General features: G+C 45.4%; 1 protein-coding gene across 3 annotated transcripts in view; it reads right to left on the bottom strand.

The window, feature by feature from the left end:
• Positions 1–17,044, bottom strand: part of Ppm1h (protein phosphatase, Mg2+/Mn2+ dependent 1H) — a 262,145-nt gene that overhangs the window by 187,969 nt on the left and 57,132 nt on the right. The window lies entirely within an intron of this gene.

Raw genomic sequence — 17,044 nt, forward strand, 5'->3', positions numbered from 1 at the left:
TACTAACACTCGCTCACATTAAACACTGCTACAGATTACAAGCCTCAAGTCACGGGGGTTGTAACCAGGTAATATAATACCTTCATTAAAACCACTGCAAGCTTTAAACATGGATTTGACAAGTGAAGTATGGCCCACACGGCCAGCTGTCTTACTGCTGCTGAGAGACTTCGTGACTGCTCCTTCAGAGCTGCTTTCCCCCTTTCCCACACAGGATGCGTTTGGTATGTTCATGAATTAAAGTGGAAGTCTTACTTCCTGCTTTACTCAGGAGTCAGACCTTCTGTTCCCAGAAGAAAAGCAATATGGCTGTGATGAAAGGTGCTGAGGAAATGACCACTCCTGAGAAAGGAACAGTAGGTCTCTGTCCCTCAGAGAGGGCTCAGATCCAAATGCTTCCTGGGTCAGAGTGTATCTGGGGCAAAGTGTGGCTTGAGGCAGTCTGGAGAGCAGGAGCCCTGTAAGGAGGGTAACCAACACTTGGCTGATTATGGCCACATGGCTCCAAGTGGCCAAGTCTCTTAGCATTTCACAGAAAGCTAAGACTCTGTGTTATGGAAAAGAAAAACCTGTAGATTTTGAAAACATTTTGCTAGTCAAACAAAGCACACTGTGTAACAAACTTAGTATCTCAGTGTGGTTTTAAGCCTTCTGAGTTTAAAAAACTGCTGGGGAATTCTACCCTGGGGTTTCCTACCCAAAAAGGTAGTCAAGGAGCAAAAGTGAAGAAGGGCCAAGTGTGGGCTTCAGAAGGGAGGCAGTTGGGGCTCTTGTGGTCACAAGATGGTGGTCAGTTATTCGATGAGACCAGAGGGAAAGGTTTTGGCACAAACCAACGGATAGTAGGTCATTGGCCACATGTTAGCCTCTGACCTAAATAATCCCGAATGTCTGAGAGGCGCCAACTTGACTTGAATGCTTTCAAGCCTCTCAGATCCTTCAAGGATCACAGACACATTAATGATGGATGGTTTTTACGCCTCTTTCAAAGATGCTGTTGTTTTTTTCCAAAGTATCATTTTGGAAGGGGAAAATCAAAAGGAACTCAGAATAAAAAGAAATATGAAAAGCCTTCCTGAGCCTGGAGTACAGCCTTCATAAATATGTATAGACACTGCCTTCCCTGAAGAAATAAACAGAGAGGCAGTAAAGGAAGGCAGATACAATCATGTTTTATTTAGTAAATATAAGTCACAGAAGAGTCGGCCTAAAAAGTATGCCATGGAAAGTCACTTGCCTAGCTGTCAATCATTTCCCCACATCTGAAAGGCAGAGACTAGGTAGCGAGGCACCAAGTTATGTTAGCGTCTATCTTAAAACATGTTACAGCAATCCCTTTATAAACGCTGTAGTAAAAATGCATTTTTATGAAGACTTTTGCTCTCTAAGGTAGCATAGTATCATACAGTCCCAAGATTTCCCAAAGCTCCAAATCCATCAAAAAATTCTATTATACAACATGGACTTTTACATACTTAACTGTTTAAGTAAAAGCAAGTGTCATTTTACACAGCACTCTCTTCACAGATATAGAATCTATCACCTACTCAGTCTTACTCAGAGATGCTCTCTCAAAAACAAAGTGGCTAAGCAGCTGATCAGAGGTAAACGCTCAGCACGTTTCCGTCCTTCCTTTAGCATCCATCATGTTACCCTTCTGCGAGACAAAGCCAAGGTATGAAGATGGTAGTGTCATCTTCTAAACACTGGACACAGTACAGTTATCCCTACACTCGAGAGCTGCTCCCTGCCACGGCCACAGGCAAAGGGAACGAAAAGGCGCACCGAGGAGGGAGGTTTTGGGGGAAATGAAACAAGTTTGATTTTGAAGCTGAAAACGATTCTGGGATGCTCTCTAATTTGACGGAGATAGGAAACAATCGCAGATAAGGATAACAAGCATCTATGACCGAGATGTTCTATTCCCAGGACTTCCATCACCCAAGCTCCTGATAAAAACTGACAACATAATCCACCCAATCATGGGACACAAAAGCTTTTTTAGAACAGTCCACACACATCGAGCTCAGCCTCCACGTTCATCTGTCAGCACCAATGCCTCATACAAAGCGGTATAGCCGCCAGGTGACAAGTGTTATTTCCCACAGGACACAGCTAAGCCAGCTACTGGATTACAGAAGCGTCTGAATGAAGCAGAAGCCAAGAAGCACTCAGGACAGCTCTCACCAGAGTTCCTCCAGTGGGAATGTCAGGATGGCCAGGGTTGAGAAACGGATGCAGAGGTAGGAGAAGGAGGTTGGTGTTTCTTCTGCATAGCAAGTTAAGAGCTGGGGTGGTGGCACCTCTGAGGGAGCATGGCTCCTGACCTGGGGACAAGGATCCTTGGCAGTAACATTTAAGGAATACCAGATGCTATTCTCGTATCCCCTGGGCCTACGAAGCTGCAGATTTTTACAGTTTATTTTAAAATTAGATTAATGTATTTCGTAACATGTGTGTGTTTGTATTAGCACACATATGCCATGGTGCATACATGGACATCACAGGACATCTTGCCTGGAAGAGGTTTAGATCAGAGTCACTTGGAAAGGACACTCTCCAACCTGTTGAGCCGCGTGCAGGCTGTGCAGTGTGCTCCACGTTCCCAGGTTTTGTGAGCTGTCACCATGCTGGGGTGGGCTTACGTGATGCAGAGCCATTTACAGTCCTGTAAGTAACCCCTCACTCGTATTCTCGTAAGTAACCCCAATAACACTCATTGGTTCCCTAAGCTGTGCTATCTTGATTGATGGGTGTCTTAGGGTTTCTCTTGCTGTGATGAAACACCACGACCAAATGCAACTTGGGGAGGAAAGGGCTCATTCCACTTACAGTTCCAATCAAAAGCGGTGAAGGCAGGAAATCAAGAGGCAGGAACCGATGCAGAGGCCACGGAGGGGTGCTGCTCTCTCTCAAGCTTGCTCCCCATGGCTTGTTCAGCCTGCTTTCTTATAGAACCTAGGAACACCAGACCAGGATGGCCCCACCCATAATGGGCTGGGCCCTCCCACATCAATCACTAATTAAGAAAATACCCTACAGGCTTTCCCACAGCCTGGTCTTAATTAGCATTTTCTTAATTAGGGGTCCCCCCTTTCAGATGACTCTAGCCTGTGTCTAGTTGACATTAAACCTGCCAGTACAGCTCGGGACACCCTTATACTGGTGCCAATGCATGCGTCACATGTCAGGGTGGCTTCAGGGCTTTGTTTTGTTTCTGCTCTCACAGATTCACTTTCTTACCACGACTAACAACATATGACAGGACCGTGGGGGGGCTCTGACAAGGTGGTGTGATGTATTGGTTACCAAAAGGTAGCACCTACATTCGCAGGATGGGAGTCTGAGGCACTTTCTGACTAGGGCTGCATTCCCACTGCTCTGGCACAGGAACCTGGGCCATGGGAGAACAGATCCCACCTCTGTATCTCCTTTAAATTGAAGACAAAATCAAAGCATGGCTGAATTTCAAAAAATGAGGCTGATGTTGGCCCAGTGCCACCTCACAGACTGCGGGACTGTCAAACACCAACTGCTTTATACCCTCTCTTCTGAGCAGCGAGCAAATGTACGGGGCCCCATGGCATGAAAACCATCATCTTCCCTGGCTTTTTCCTGGTGTGGTTTTATTGTATTTCTTATTTTACTGACTTTTTAAATGTGTATATCACATTGTCTTAGGTTACTAGGTTCATGGCTTTAAAATATTTTACTTCTATGTTAGCTTGGTATTTGACATTTCATTAGTGCCAACATCTGTTTTAAATGTTTTAAAACATTGTGGTTTGGTAATGAACTGTTCGCCAAAAGGCACATCATATGGTGAAAGCTTGGTTCCCAGATGTTGCTGCTGCTGGACCACAAGGATGCCACCTTCATCTTGAACCGCATCATGAGGATGCTATGGATCAGCCTACTGGGGACTTCACAGCTGAAGGGTTATTAGAGGAGTGGGGTTGGATGAAGGATGTAGGTCACTGCAGGTGACCTCGAAGGACGTGCTCTGTACCACAGCTGTCTGTCAACCATGATGTTTGCCCAAAGCAGTGAATTAATCGACCATGGATGGAATCTTCTAAAGCCAGGAGCCCAGAGAAACTCTGGCCCTTTAAATAGTTTCTCTCAGATATTTGTCACAGTGGGAAAACAAAACAAAATGGAGTAACAGGCATATTCACTCAGTCTTAGGAATGCAAAGGCATCTACCTTCAACGGTCTCACTTGACAGATGTGCAAAGAGAGGCCCAAAGAGGCCGAGCAAGATGCCCAGGGTCATGACTGTAGAATGGATGTGACCATTAGACCACACCACCTCTATGCTGCATTCTTAGCTGCCTCCTCCTGTCTGCTCTGCTGCCCTCTCAAGCCTCTACCACATAAAAGACCTACAGATGTTCTGATTTGCCGCAGGAATGTGACAGAAGGCCTTGCCTTGCTCGTGTTCCTTTCGATGGCTTCCTTCCCAGTGCGCTCGGGTTAAAATCTAAAGTTGTTACTCTGGCATCAGTGTCTCCCAACCTTCCTGACGCTGTGACTCTAATACCGTTCCTCACGCTGTGGTGACCCCCAACCACAACATCATCTTCCTTGCTACTTCATAGCTGGAATTCTGCTACTGCTATAAATCATAATGTGTTTTCCAACGGTCTTAGCTGACCCCTGTGAAAGGGTCATTCAGCCCACAAAGGGGTTGCAACCCATAGGTTGAGAACTATTGCCTGGCATAAAAGCCCCATATCAGCTGCCTATCATCACCTCTCCTGCCTCCCTCATCAGCCTGGAGAAAGCACACTCAGATTCTAGTCTTGGATAGTTTTCTTCCACCATATTGTTGTTGTTTTAATTTCTTTATTTTGTCACTGCAAGGCTTTCAAACTTGATGGGCCACATGGACAGCCCACTGCTGCCCCCAACTCCTCTCTCAGATAATTTCTGCTCAGCCATTAGAAGTCCTCCTGCCAGCCTTAGATCACAGCGTCTATCAATTCCACACCTGGTACGCTCCCACCGAGACTACAAGCTTTATGTTCATACACAAACTTGTCCATGAATGCTCATAGCAGTGCTGTTGATAGCAGTCAAAAGTAGACGTGATCCAACTGATGAAGGAAAGGGAAATTCAGAGACAGGCATGTTGATTATGGGGTGGGGCTTAGGGAGCCACTGCTAATAGACATTGATTTTCCTTTCTGGAGTGACAGGCAGATTCTGCACTTGGTGGTGATGATTGCACAACCTAGTGAATATGCAGAAAACCACAGAACTTGAAAGGGCAAACGGTCCAACTATGGACCAATTTACAAAGCCCACATGGATTACATACAGTAAACCTGCAGCATCCATACCTTTTATTGTGTGGATCACAGACCTTAATATCAACAGTCAGGATATACAAACCATCTTTAAGTTCTTGCCAAGCTTTTAAAATTTGGGTCCTTGGAAATCAATGCAGAATTTAGTGTCTTGCCACATGTTTCTCTCTGAACTTAAAGCTGTGGCTCTCGCAATCTCAGTAGAATTTCCTAGTTGAGGTATAAGCATATTAATTGGAAGAAGACAACAGCAATGGCATTTTATCCTAGCTCAAAACTTGAATATACAAGAAAGCCATCTTAATTTGTAACACGAGATGGAAGTGGTACAGAGTTCACAGCAACATCAGGGCACAATGTCATCAACAAAGGGGTCTCGAGGGACACAGGGCATGTCCACGACTCCAGATGCTCCTCCTAAATCCCAAGTCACTGGGAGACAAGACAAGCAATGTTCTTCATACTAAATTTTCTTTTAACATGCAATTCTGAGATAAAGAAGAGATAAAATGCAATGCTATCTGTTTTACTAGTTGGCTGGTATTAAAATTTTGGTGCAGTTTTTAAACCAATTGGTAACAATAGACAGCCTACTTAGAGGGTGTCAGCTAGAGGCAAGGTTTTTAATTTAATCTCTTTACATGGTATTTTATATCTTCCATGCATTTCTCTTTGTTAAAAAGGATAATTATATTTGCATACATTTTGGTAATCAGTATGGAAACAGTGTTACTTCATTGCTAGCACAGTAATTTAGGCCAATCAGGACATATGGAAATTAACCAACGGTTGTACAAATCCATGTATAAATTGCTGCATCCCTATGCAGTCAATTATTTGGCAAAAAAAAAAATTACCAAAGTTTATATGTGTGCAAAGGAGGTCTTTTGGTTACTCAACAGATTATCCCAGCTTTTAATTAAAACACTATTTTCTACATATAATACCACTTACATCTCCAAAGTCTTTGCACAATACTTCAGTCAGCCCTTCTCCATGTTAATCCTATAATACTGACAAGAAATACTTTCCTGTTTTTATTTATATTTTATAAGAAGGAAATAAACAACATGAGAAATGTTTCTAAGGCCATAAACCCGTTTTGCAGTAATGTTTGGGTTGTATTTCCATTTCACTGTGAGTTGGGAGTCTTCCCAGAACAGCACATGACCTTCATGTGGAAATGGGACAGGAATTGGTAAAAGTGAACACCAGTGCTGGTGTCATGTCCCAAAGAATGTCAAACGGGACTCTGGCACAGGCTGCTGACCCCACGTAGCTCTGTGTGACCCCCCACTACATCCCCTGCTCTAGTGCCAAGCACTGGCTCTGTGCCTGAGCTACCATGTGGCTGAGCTCCAGGTCCTTCAGCACCATCCATCCTCTGCCAGTCATGGGTGAATGATCCCAAGGCAATGACACTAAAGGACAAGAAGGCACTCGACTGTGTAGGGCCAAGAACATTCACCTCCAAAGTGATTCAGTGTTATTATATCACCTCCACTCAGCAGGTCCAGAAATTATCCTCACCTTAAACAAAAGGCAGCTGGAGGGCACACAGGTCAAAAGATCTGTCCCCAATTATATAGCCCCTAAGTAGCATGGCAGAGACTAGAGCGCACATCCCTGCTGCAGTGTCTGCATGTCCCCTTCATCAGATGGGGCTTGATGACACACTAACCTCTTCACACCTGTGCCACATCAACAAATATCTGATCACATGCTTCTTAGCAGCCTATATAAGAGTTATGTGGGCTAGACCAGAAAACAGACAGCAGAGCATATGGTCTCCTGCACTGTAAACGTCACAGTTTGATGGGACAAAGACTTAAGGAGAGAATCACAAATAGAAACCGAGGCCCGAAGTCTACAGAGTATAGAACATGAGTTTAGATGAGAATGTTCCAGAAAACTTATTGAGGAAATTACAGGTGAGCACAGGCCTGAGTCAACCAGGTGAGAAGGAAGGACAGAGCGGTCCTGGCAGAGGACAAGGCATAGGGTCTGAGGCATATGGAGCCCATGTTGGCCATACAGCTGAAGAGACACTCGGGCGGTACGTCATGGCCTCATCCTACATGGTAAAAAAAATTTGTGTCTGTTTCCAGATGCACGACATAACCACTGAGATCTTCCAAACATGGAAACATAGTGAACTGACTTATTATCTTAAATGATCATTCTGGCTGCTATCCAGCCCGGAAAATGAACCAGAGAGAGACAGGAATGATAGTGAGGTGACCAGGGGCACAGTACAGTAGCAGAGCACAGGCATGGCAGGCAGGAGGCCCCAAATTCAATTTCCAGCGCATACACACACACACACGTGCACAGACATGCACACACACACACACGCGCGCGCGCGCGTGCACACACACACAGTCTGGAAAGCAGACCATCACTGAGTCCCGAGAAAGATGCTGGCCACTACAGAAAGCTGCCAACAGTCATGGACAGAAGTGACCACGACAGAAGAAAGATGCTTTTTTAACCCAAAGGATCCAGACACTGGTCCAACACGTGAGAGGCTGTCTCTGACATCCTGTCATCAAACAAATGTGAAAAACATTTCACAAACCTGAAGTGACAAAGGAGGGAGGTTTTCCAGCTCACTGCGACTGCTGGCTACCTTTCTTATGGGGAGCTGTCCATAAAATACTTTGAGCCAAATATGGGAAGTGTATGTTCCCATGGACTGATGTCACAGCCTTTCTGAGCTGTTTCCAAGACTTGAGGTCTAGAAACCTCTGAGAATGGCCGAGTGAAGAACCATTTCCTAGGTCAGAGGGTATTTCTACTTTAGAGAAGTACAGATTACCACAAATGTCCCAATGTCACATCCTGATGCCTGTCCTCTGCACACAAGGAAGAATCCTAACGACCAAAGCTGAGTTCTCACAGGCAGAGCTGGGGCCAAGGTGGCTGTCCTGAACCCAAGCTGACGGGGCCAGCTCTTACACACATACATGAATGCAAGCCGGGTAAAGGCTCACTGCCTGAGGCTCAGAGGAAAACACCTCAGGTCACACAGTCAGTGAGTGCTAAAACGCAAGCTGGAAGATGGCAGGCAACAGCATTCTGAAACAGAGGACTGTCTGTGAAGGTTAGGTACTCTAACTAGGCAGTTCCCCGAAGCCCTAACGAGAAGAAAAGGGAATGTTGCTATGGAAACTAGCAAGACTGCTCAGATCTTAACAGGTTGTGCTGAAGGCTAGAGCGGCACAGGACCCAAGGCAAGGCAAGGCAGACTGGTGACTGTAGGAGGTGCCATGGGCAGGTAAGTTTCCTCAGAAAGCCCGAGAATGGCCAGGCACAATAAGTGACATGCGGGGCCTGTATTCTGGCACTGGGAGGAGGGGACAGGAGGAGGACCATAAGCTCTTAGCTTATGGCGATATACACAGCAAGAACAATTTCAAAACAGAAGCTGAAGAAATGAAAGGCTCAAATGACCTGAGATTACAGACACCATACAGACAATAAACAGAGTTTTAAGGATGGCCTTTTATTCAGCATCCTATCTAGTCTTATGCCAACGTAACACAGCTAGAACATGCTTCCGTAAGATCTGACTATAAGGCATTTCTTAATCAGTGAGTGACGAGGGAGGGCTCAGCCCATGGTGGCTGGTGCCATCCCAAGGCTGGTGGTCCTGGGTTCTATAAGAAAGCAGGCTGAGCAAGCAAGTCAGTAAGCAGCACCCCTCCACGGCCTCTGTATGCCTCCAGGTTCCTGCTCTGATCTGAAGTTCTTATTCTGACTTCCTTCAGTGGGCAGTGATGTGGAAGTGCAAGCCAGATATAGCATTTCTTCCCCAGCTTGCTTTTGGTCATTATGTTTCACCAAGGCAACAGACACCCTAACTGGGACATGAAGATACCATCAATTTTTTAATAAGAAATTTCACTTTTATTGTGTATATTTAAAATAGACAATCATACGATTTAAACCACCATTTTATTATTATTATTTTTGAGAATTCCACATGTAAGTACTGCGTGCACACCATTAGAACAAGATTAAAGGCAGACTATCTCTGATGTCAGGGTTACAGGGAATTCATAATTAGTATAAGGAATACATACTGATATTTTAAAAAGAGGTTTGTTCAGATAGAAAAGAGCAGATGAATACTGATGAGGTGAAATGAAAATCTAAGATTTAAAAAAACAACCCTGTAAAGCAGCAGTTAGCTGGTTCAAAGTGAGTCATGTAGCCTGGCATGGTTCTCTCCTCCATTCCAACAACTTTGACTGAATACCTGACATGGTATAACTCAAGTGAGAGAGGGCTTATTCAAGCTGACAGTCCATCATGTCAGAGAACGCCAGCAGCTGTGACTGCGTTCACAGTTCAGAAACTGAGAGAGATGAGCACCCATCACCAGCCCATGGCACAGTGCCACTCAAATTTAGGACTACCAATTAACCCAACCCAGAAACTCCCTTTTGACATGCCGAGGGGTTTCTCCCCCAGGGTGTGCCAGGTTGACACTGAGTGTGTGCCAGTCAGTAGTCCCATGACATTGATGGGCATTAAGTGAGAAATTAGGGAAGACTACACTAGGTTTCCAAGAAACTTCTCATTGTCTTACTCACTAGCTGGTACCCTGGTGTAGAGCAAGCTAACAGCGAGCACACATGCAGCAGCCTGCTAAGCAGTCCCATCACCACATGTGCTAAGACTGGTAATGCCCTGGCAAAGACCCGTGGTGCGGGAGAATTGTCTTTATTCTGTCAACCATGTTTTAAATAAACGCTGATTGGCCAGGCAGGAAGTATAGGCGGGAAAACCAGACAGGAAGTAGAAATGATACAATGAGAACAGGAGAATTCTGGGAAGGAGGAAGTTGATTCCTCCCACTCCTGCCCAGACCACCGAAGCAGCAGGATGTGATCTGCCCCACTGAAAAAACGTACTGAGCCACAAGGGCTAACATAGATCAGAAAAATGGGTTAATCAAGATGTGAGAGTTAGCCAGTGAGAGGCTAGAGCTAATGGGCCAATCAGCTTATAATTTATGGAGACCTATGTGTGATTTTCTTTGGGGCTAAATGGCTGTGGGGTACCAGGTGGGACAGAAACCTTAACAAACAAGCAAGGCCCCCAGGCTACAGATCCATTACTCTGTTCTTGCCTGGGGGACCTATGATGTGAACACCGAAATTTCTCATATGCATGTTGGGAGGAAACTGGTAGCGAATTCCTGTCCCATGAATTAGGAGCCATTTTTTTTTTTACAAGCTGAGTCAATAAAACAGGGATGAAATAAAAAGGTCGTAACGTGGGTTGTAAAAATGACATGTTCAAATACAGCAAGGAATTGAGAAACTGAAAGATGCTCAGCTATCAAAATCCACGGCAAAACCATGTGCACAGGTTCCAGTAGACATATAACCTCAGTGTGCTGGCACCAGAAGCTCTTGTGGAGGGGCACGTGTGGGGAGGACAGGGAGGATCCCAAAGTTGGCTATTATGTCCAAGGCGAATCAAGCCATTAGTTGAACGATAGACTCAGTGCTTTCTGACACTCACAAGGGAAAGAACAAAAATAGTGCAAAGAGCCTAGTGATTACTACGACCCAAAGAGTTCTTAAAACCACTTTTCACAGAGACATTCAAGTCGGGAAAGGCACAGACATGTCCTGAAGTGACAGTGACAGATACATCTCGGTGGCGTGACCCCGAGACTTAAGAGCTGCCCCAAGAGCTGACACCAACTGTCCAGGCAGCACAGACCTGCTCCACTCTGAGCTTACCCCCATTTGATGTTTCAGATGGAGACCGCGCGTTATCTGGCAGAAATCACATGGCACAGACTGCCTAGACACCCAGCATGCCATGCTCTGACTAGTTCCTAAGTGGTGCCCAGTTGCCGAAGGTGCCAATTCCAATGATGTAATCGCCACCTACAATTCCCCACCTTCCTCCACACGCCAAAGCTTTCTTTTGCTATAGACAAGAATCCATCCGCCTGCTCATCTTGAAAAAAAAAAATGGTTCTACAGATGCACCTTTACTGGTTTTATTTCTTGCTATCTTTTATCTCCCAAACAAACACATCATGTTCCCCGAGCTGGGCTTTGCATGGTTTTCCTACATCAAGAAATGTAATCTAGGTTCCGTTGGAAATAGCCATTATGGAGGTGTGTTCTTGGCTGCATCTTCCAGGACGTACACTGCGTGAGCAGCCTGCTATTCTGGGCAGTGTTCGTGACTGTCTGCACATGTGCCAGTCCCATCTCCAAGACGAGGAGACACTGCCACATCCTGACTCAGTGAGGTATCTGGAGGAGTCTGGAGAGAATGGCAGCCGTGAACACTCTTGGCTAAGTTCTCAGTGCCCGCTTTGAGTCACTGCCTTACTCCTTCACTGCCATTTCAGGAACTAGCATCTCCTTTTCCTCTGTTCATGCCTGCTTCCCCTCCCACATAGGGGCACCCATGCCAATGCACCCCTCTTTTCTCTCTTCTCCCCAGGAATCCATCCCAGCGACACCAAGGCCTTCTAGGAAGAGCTCCTCATTCAGTCCTACTAGAATAGACAAGGGCATGGAGCAGGCTGGCAGCATTTATTACACCAACTCCACCTTCTCAATGCCCTTTATGAAATAAGTTTCATGAGGACAGAAGGCATATTGTCCCAAGGTTTCATCAATACTAGTAATTGGTGCCAACAGACTTCCCCATATGCTAGGATCTTTCTCAACCTTTCATGTGGACTGCCTCCTTTAATTCTTCTGAGTTTCCATGAAACATATATAGAGACTCTCATATATGAGAGGAAGAAAACTCCTAAGGCCGGACAGCTCATCAAGGTCCGTCACAGGTCAGGGTGCCCAATATACAAAGGCAGGCTGTTTCTGACCCTAGCACGTCAACACTGGACAAAGGTGTAACTCACCCCCACAGCGAAAGAATGTAGAAGCCGCAAGAATGGTTAAGAGAAACTTGTTTTACTAGATGCTAAACTCCCAGGCATGAGCATTGACAGACAATTATTACTGTCTTTCTAGAGATGCATTCTTAGGCACTTAAAATACCAAGGGAAAAGGGGGTTTGATACAGTCAATTTTAACATCTATTACTAAAACTTTCCTCCTTCTTAATATCTTTCTTCTGTGCCCATTTCTGTTCCTCTTATAGTTTGACCTCCTCCTCTCCTTCTTTGAAGATGAGGTCTTGTCATATAGCCCAGGCTGCCTACAAACTTATAGCAATTCTCCTGCCTCAGTTTTCTCCCACCTCCTGTGCTGCGACTTCAGGCATGTATCACCACACTAGACTTTCTGTTTTATTTCTTAAAATGTTATCTATACTCAAGGGTGCAGGGTAGGGGGAGAATTCTACCCTTTCTGGACCGCTGTCAAACTGTGACATTTAGTCAACATGGAAAGTCACTCTAGTGGGGACTCAGGGGGAAACCTCAGTAGGAAATCATAGGCCACGGACTGGTGGTGCCTTCCGAAGCAGCTGGTTTCAATTTGACACCACTTTTGTTAATATTAGCTTTCACTAAAAATGGAAGCAACTTTTAACACATGATGCTTTGGTCTTTTTACTGTGTTTTGAGGAACACCACGGGTCTAAGTGTCTCAGAGGAGGCTGGAGGCCGGAAGTTGTAGTTTCAAGATCTGATTTAAGATAATGGTTCTATTTTTTAAAAATGAAAACAACTCTTTGAAGCTGTCTATGAGATAAAAGCAACAACAACAAAACAAACAAATGGCAGCTTTCCAGGATGGAGAGACGGCTCAGCAATTGAGAGCACTGACTGCTCTTTCAGAGGACTCAGGTTTGATTCCCAGCGCCTGAGTGGCTGCCTACAGTCACTTGTAACTGCAGTCCCAGGAGATCTGACACACACGTCTGACCTCTCAGGACAGGCAAGTCCCGCCACACATAAAAGAAATAAATACTTAAAGATTAACTTCCCTTATCCTCTTGACTGAATGACAAGCTGTTTCTGTTCTGATGAAGGCCAGTCTTGAACACTGATATATGGTCCATTTGTCCAAAAGTCTGTCCCTGTAGGTATGAGAGGGGATAGTTCTAATGAATGATCACTTGGGGATCTTGGTTTTCCTTCTATATCTGCCTGTGGTAGCTCTTCTGTCTCCCTTTTCTTCCTCAGGGACTAAATCCTGGCTCCACACGATCGAGATTTAGAAATAGCATTGCTGGTAGGTCAGCTCCGTGGTTAGTTGAACTGGAATCCCAGGGAGGTAGGGTTTGAAAATTACCCGGGAATGCTATGACAGACAGCCAGAACAGACAGCCTGGACATGACCACTCTGATCTCTGCTGCCAGAAGGAAATGCCCACAGGCCTGCAAACAGTTTATTATTAGCGGTGTTTATTTCCCCAAACTGACAAACCTTAAAAATTGATCATTAGCAGTGGGTGGGTGGAGTAATTTCATCCTGATAGGGAAGAGAACGCTGTTGAAAGGGAACCATTACACATACATCCGTGTACATACACATCAGCACACATATGAAGCAGAGTGTAAGCATGTGTGGTGAGGTACAATCTAGTGTAACAATCACCCTTCAAGCCCAGGGCACACTGCGTTGTGGAATACTGATCTAAAGAAACAGCGCGTGTGGGTACCACAGCTAGCCAGGGTGACTGGAGGAAGGACACTGCACTCCTTCCTTGGGCTGATTTCTGTCAGTCCCAACAAACTGAAATTTTGTTGTTACTTCTATGAAGTCTTGTTGAGCTCCAAGAATGTGTACTGGCTTCTCTTCCTTGCTGGAATCCAGAAGACATGAGTTTCGCTCCCTTACCCCGGAGGCTGTTGCACCTGAGCCATAAATGCTGAGTACAAGGGAGGTGATTCAACTTTCTCAGGTCTAGTTCAGTCTTGTCCGTAGCTCTCCCTGCTCAAGTACACATCTTCAGTGCCTTCCTTTGCTGCCAAATCAGCCTCGTCCGCTCTTCTATCCAAGGTAGGGAAAACTCACCTTCTCAAATGAATACAACTGTCTTTCCATGGCCAACTCTACCTCAGCACACCTCTAGATCAGCCTGTTTGGTGCCCTTTCCCGCCTCACCCCCTTAGAGAGTAACAACCACTGTTTGAGATGTTCTCCTGCATCTCTTAGATGATGTAGCATGCGCACTTGCTTCTCCTTACTGTGTGCATGTTACAGATTCACCATCTGTGTGTCTTCAACCCAGAAACCCCTTGTGAGTTCCCAGAGCCGTATGTGTGAGCAGGCTGTTGGTGGTTCAGCAGCCTTTCAAATCCACAGCAGTCCACAGGTGAGTCCATGAACCCTTGCGTTTCTCTAGTGACTGGAATGCTCAGTTAATCTCACACCAGCAGACAGTTGCCTGGGGCAGAAAGTGAAGCTATCTCTGATGGCTTTGGAGTGTTGCTTTAGCCAGGCCAAAGAACATCTTTTAGAATCCCCTCTCTAAAATGTCTCGGGTAAGGATGGGATTAAAGGAAGGGGCCATGGTCATCTTATAACATACATATTTTCTAAATGTTTAAGTCTGCATCAATCCTGCTATTGCTGTGAAAGTGTCTAGTTGACTGAGTAATTTAGTAATTAATAATGACTCTTAAAAGAAATTCCTCTGAATAGACTAACAATAACTGGAAAGGCATAGAGAGGCAAGGAGGGAGAAAAGGAAGCAAGGAAAGAGGGAGAGAGGAAGAGACAGTATGAGGGCTAGCAAAGAGGGGAGAGAGGGAGACAATCGGGGAAAAGACAAAATAGTGAGAGGGGAGGCAGGGAAGAGATTGACTTTCATTTGTAGACAAGTTTCAAGTTGAGTCCATGGGTTTTGAATTTGTGAAGCCAGCCCTCAATGGCATAACCCAGTTCCTTGTACTATACCCCTTTACTATGTACACATTTATACACCTGCTTATTACTCTCGGTACTTGTTTTGTTTCTGTGGCCCAACCATGACATCACCCTTCTCTCTTCCCTCACTGAGGACCCTTCCCTCCCCCCAACCATCTCTATCTCCTCAATATAATAATTTTCCTGATCCAAGTCTTACCCCCACCCCCCATGAGGAGAGTCACAACCTTAGTTCACGTCATCAAGGTCCACCCTGACCTGCAAATCAAAAGCAAAGAAACTAAAGGATCCCAGTCTCAAACCCTCCTCCTCCACCACCCACTACTGCCTCCTCCTAGTTCCTCTCTCAGTGTTCAAAGAAGGAGATTCTGCTGAGCCACTGCTTTGAGCAGGCGAGACTGAGAGGCCACCAGGCTCAGTGTCAGGTGGCTGGATCTCATGAGGCAGAGATCCATGACTCCTGGCAGAACCAGTTCCCATTGCATTGCCTCTGGTTCTGTGTGGCTGGGTAGGTTAATAGGCATAGCAGTCCTACACACGACTGAGGCTTGGGCTCCGCATGCATCAGGAGTTCCTCATAAAAAGAATGATTCCCTTCCAGAGTCTCATAGTGGACATAGAGACAGAACCCAAACACCACCCTCAGTCTCCAGAAGCATATGGCAAAAATGTCACAATTCTAATCTCCTGATAGTGAGGACAACATACTAGGAACAAGAAGGAATCCGTTCTGCTCATAGGGATCTCCCGATGTGCCTGGTGCCCCCACTTTGTCACCTGTGAAGTGGAGGCACTGAGAATAAGGCTATCGTCCCAGTTATAGGCACTTTGAGCATCAAAACATCTGCCCAGGCTCGAAAACAACCACCCAAAGCCAGCACATTTGAGTTTCCAGGAAGCATTTTCCTCACTGATTTCATCTAGATAGCTGGATTCTGTGTAATTAAGAGAAAAAGGGACAAAAGAGTTTGTGTCTATGTTTTTGACTCTCAGGATTCTGCTGGAGCTTTCCGGATTCTGAAACATCACCCGAAAAGGGCACTTTTGCAGAGGTTAAACCCACAGACAAAGGGTCATCAAGTCCCGGAGGGACCATGGCACCCAGACTGGCAGTGGAACCACAGAGGAACGCAAATCTATACATTTTGAGATAAGATTGCTTGCGGACACTGGATTGACGGCTTGAGGACATCTCAGGTTGAGCTGGGGAGGGTGATATCAAAGTATCGGAGAGGGGTCCTGGGAGTCAAAGGGTTAAGTGTGGTGGGGACCTTTATGGAATGAGCACCGACACCAGTGAGAGTGGAAGACAGCTGATGTCACCAGTGTCCAAAGCCAGGAGAGCGCCTAAGAGCTTTCGATCCCCGGTCTCATGTGTATTTTTATTTTATACTCTAAAACCACACAGTGGGGTGAGCACACAAGCAAGGTTTTCTAGCCACCTCTGTGGCAGTCAGCAGGTTGTTAAGGGCAGTGACCCACTGTTTCAGGTACTCCTCCGGGTCACTCCGTTTCAGGAAGCAAGTGAGGTCATGCTTGTCAAATAGTACAAGAAATGCTTTAAATGAATCGCTAATAAATCAGTCTCGATAGTTGGTGTTTTCTACCTTATTCTACTGCATAAACATGGATGGAAGTGAGGGGTAGGGGAAAGGAAGAGGTGGGCATAGGTTAACCGAAACAAAGGATGTAGGAAAAAACAACCCTTTGGAAATCTACTAATCTGTAAGACAAAAATAAATTAAAAATGAATTTTTATACAGGTATCCTTCATGGGCAAACATTATTTCCTCAATAAGACTTGGACTGTTAAATGAAAATCTCCGTATCAGGCATGGCATACTTCGTTATGGGTTATTGGTCAGTGAGGTCACACAGAACACCAAAACAACACAGGTGATACTTACT

The sequence above is a fragment of the Alexandromys fortis genome, unplaced genomic scaffold (assembly GCF_014885135.2).
Source record: "Alexandromys fortis isolate MF-2015 unplaced genomic scaffold, M_Fortis_MF-2015_v1.1 scaffold_125, whole genome shotgun sequence".
NCBI classification, from domain to species: domain Eukaryota; kingdom Metazoa; phylum Chordata; class Mammalia; order Rodentia; family Cricetidae; genus Alexandromys; species Alexandromys fortis.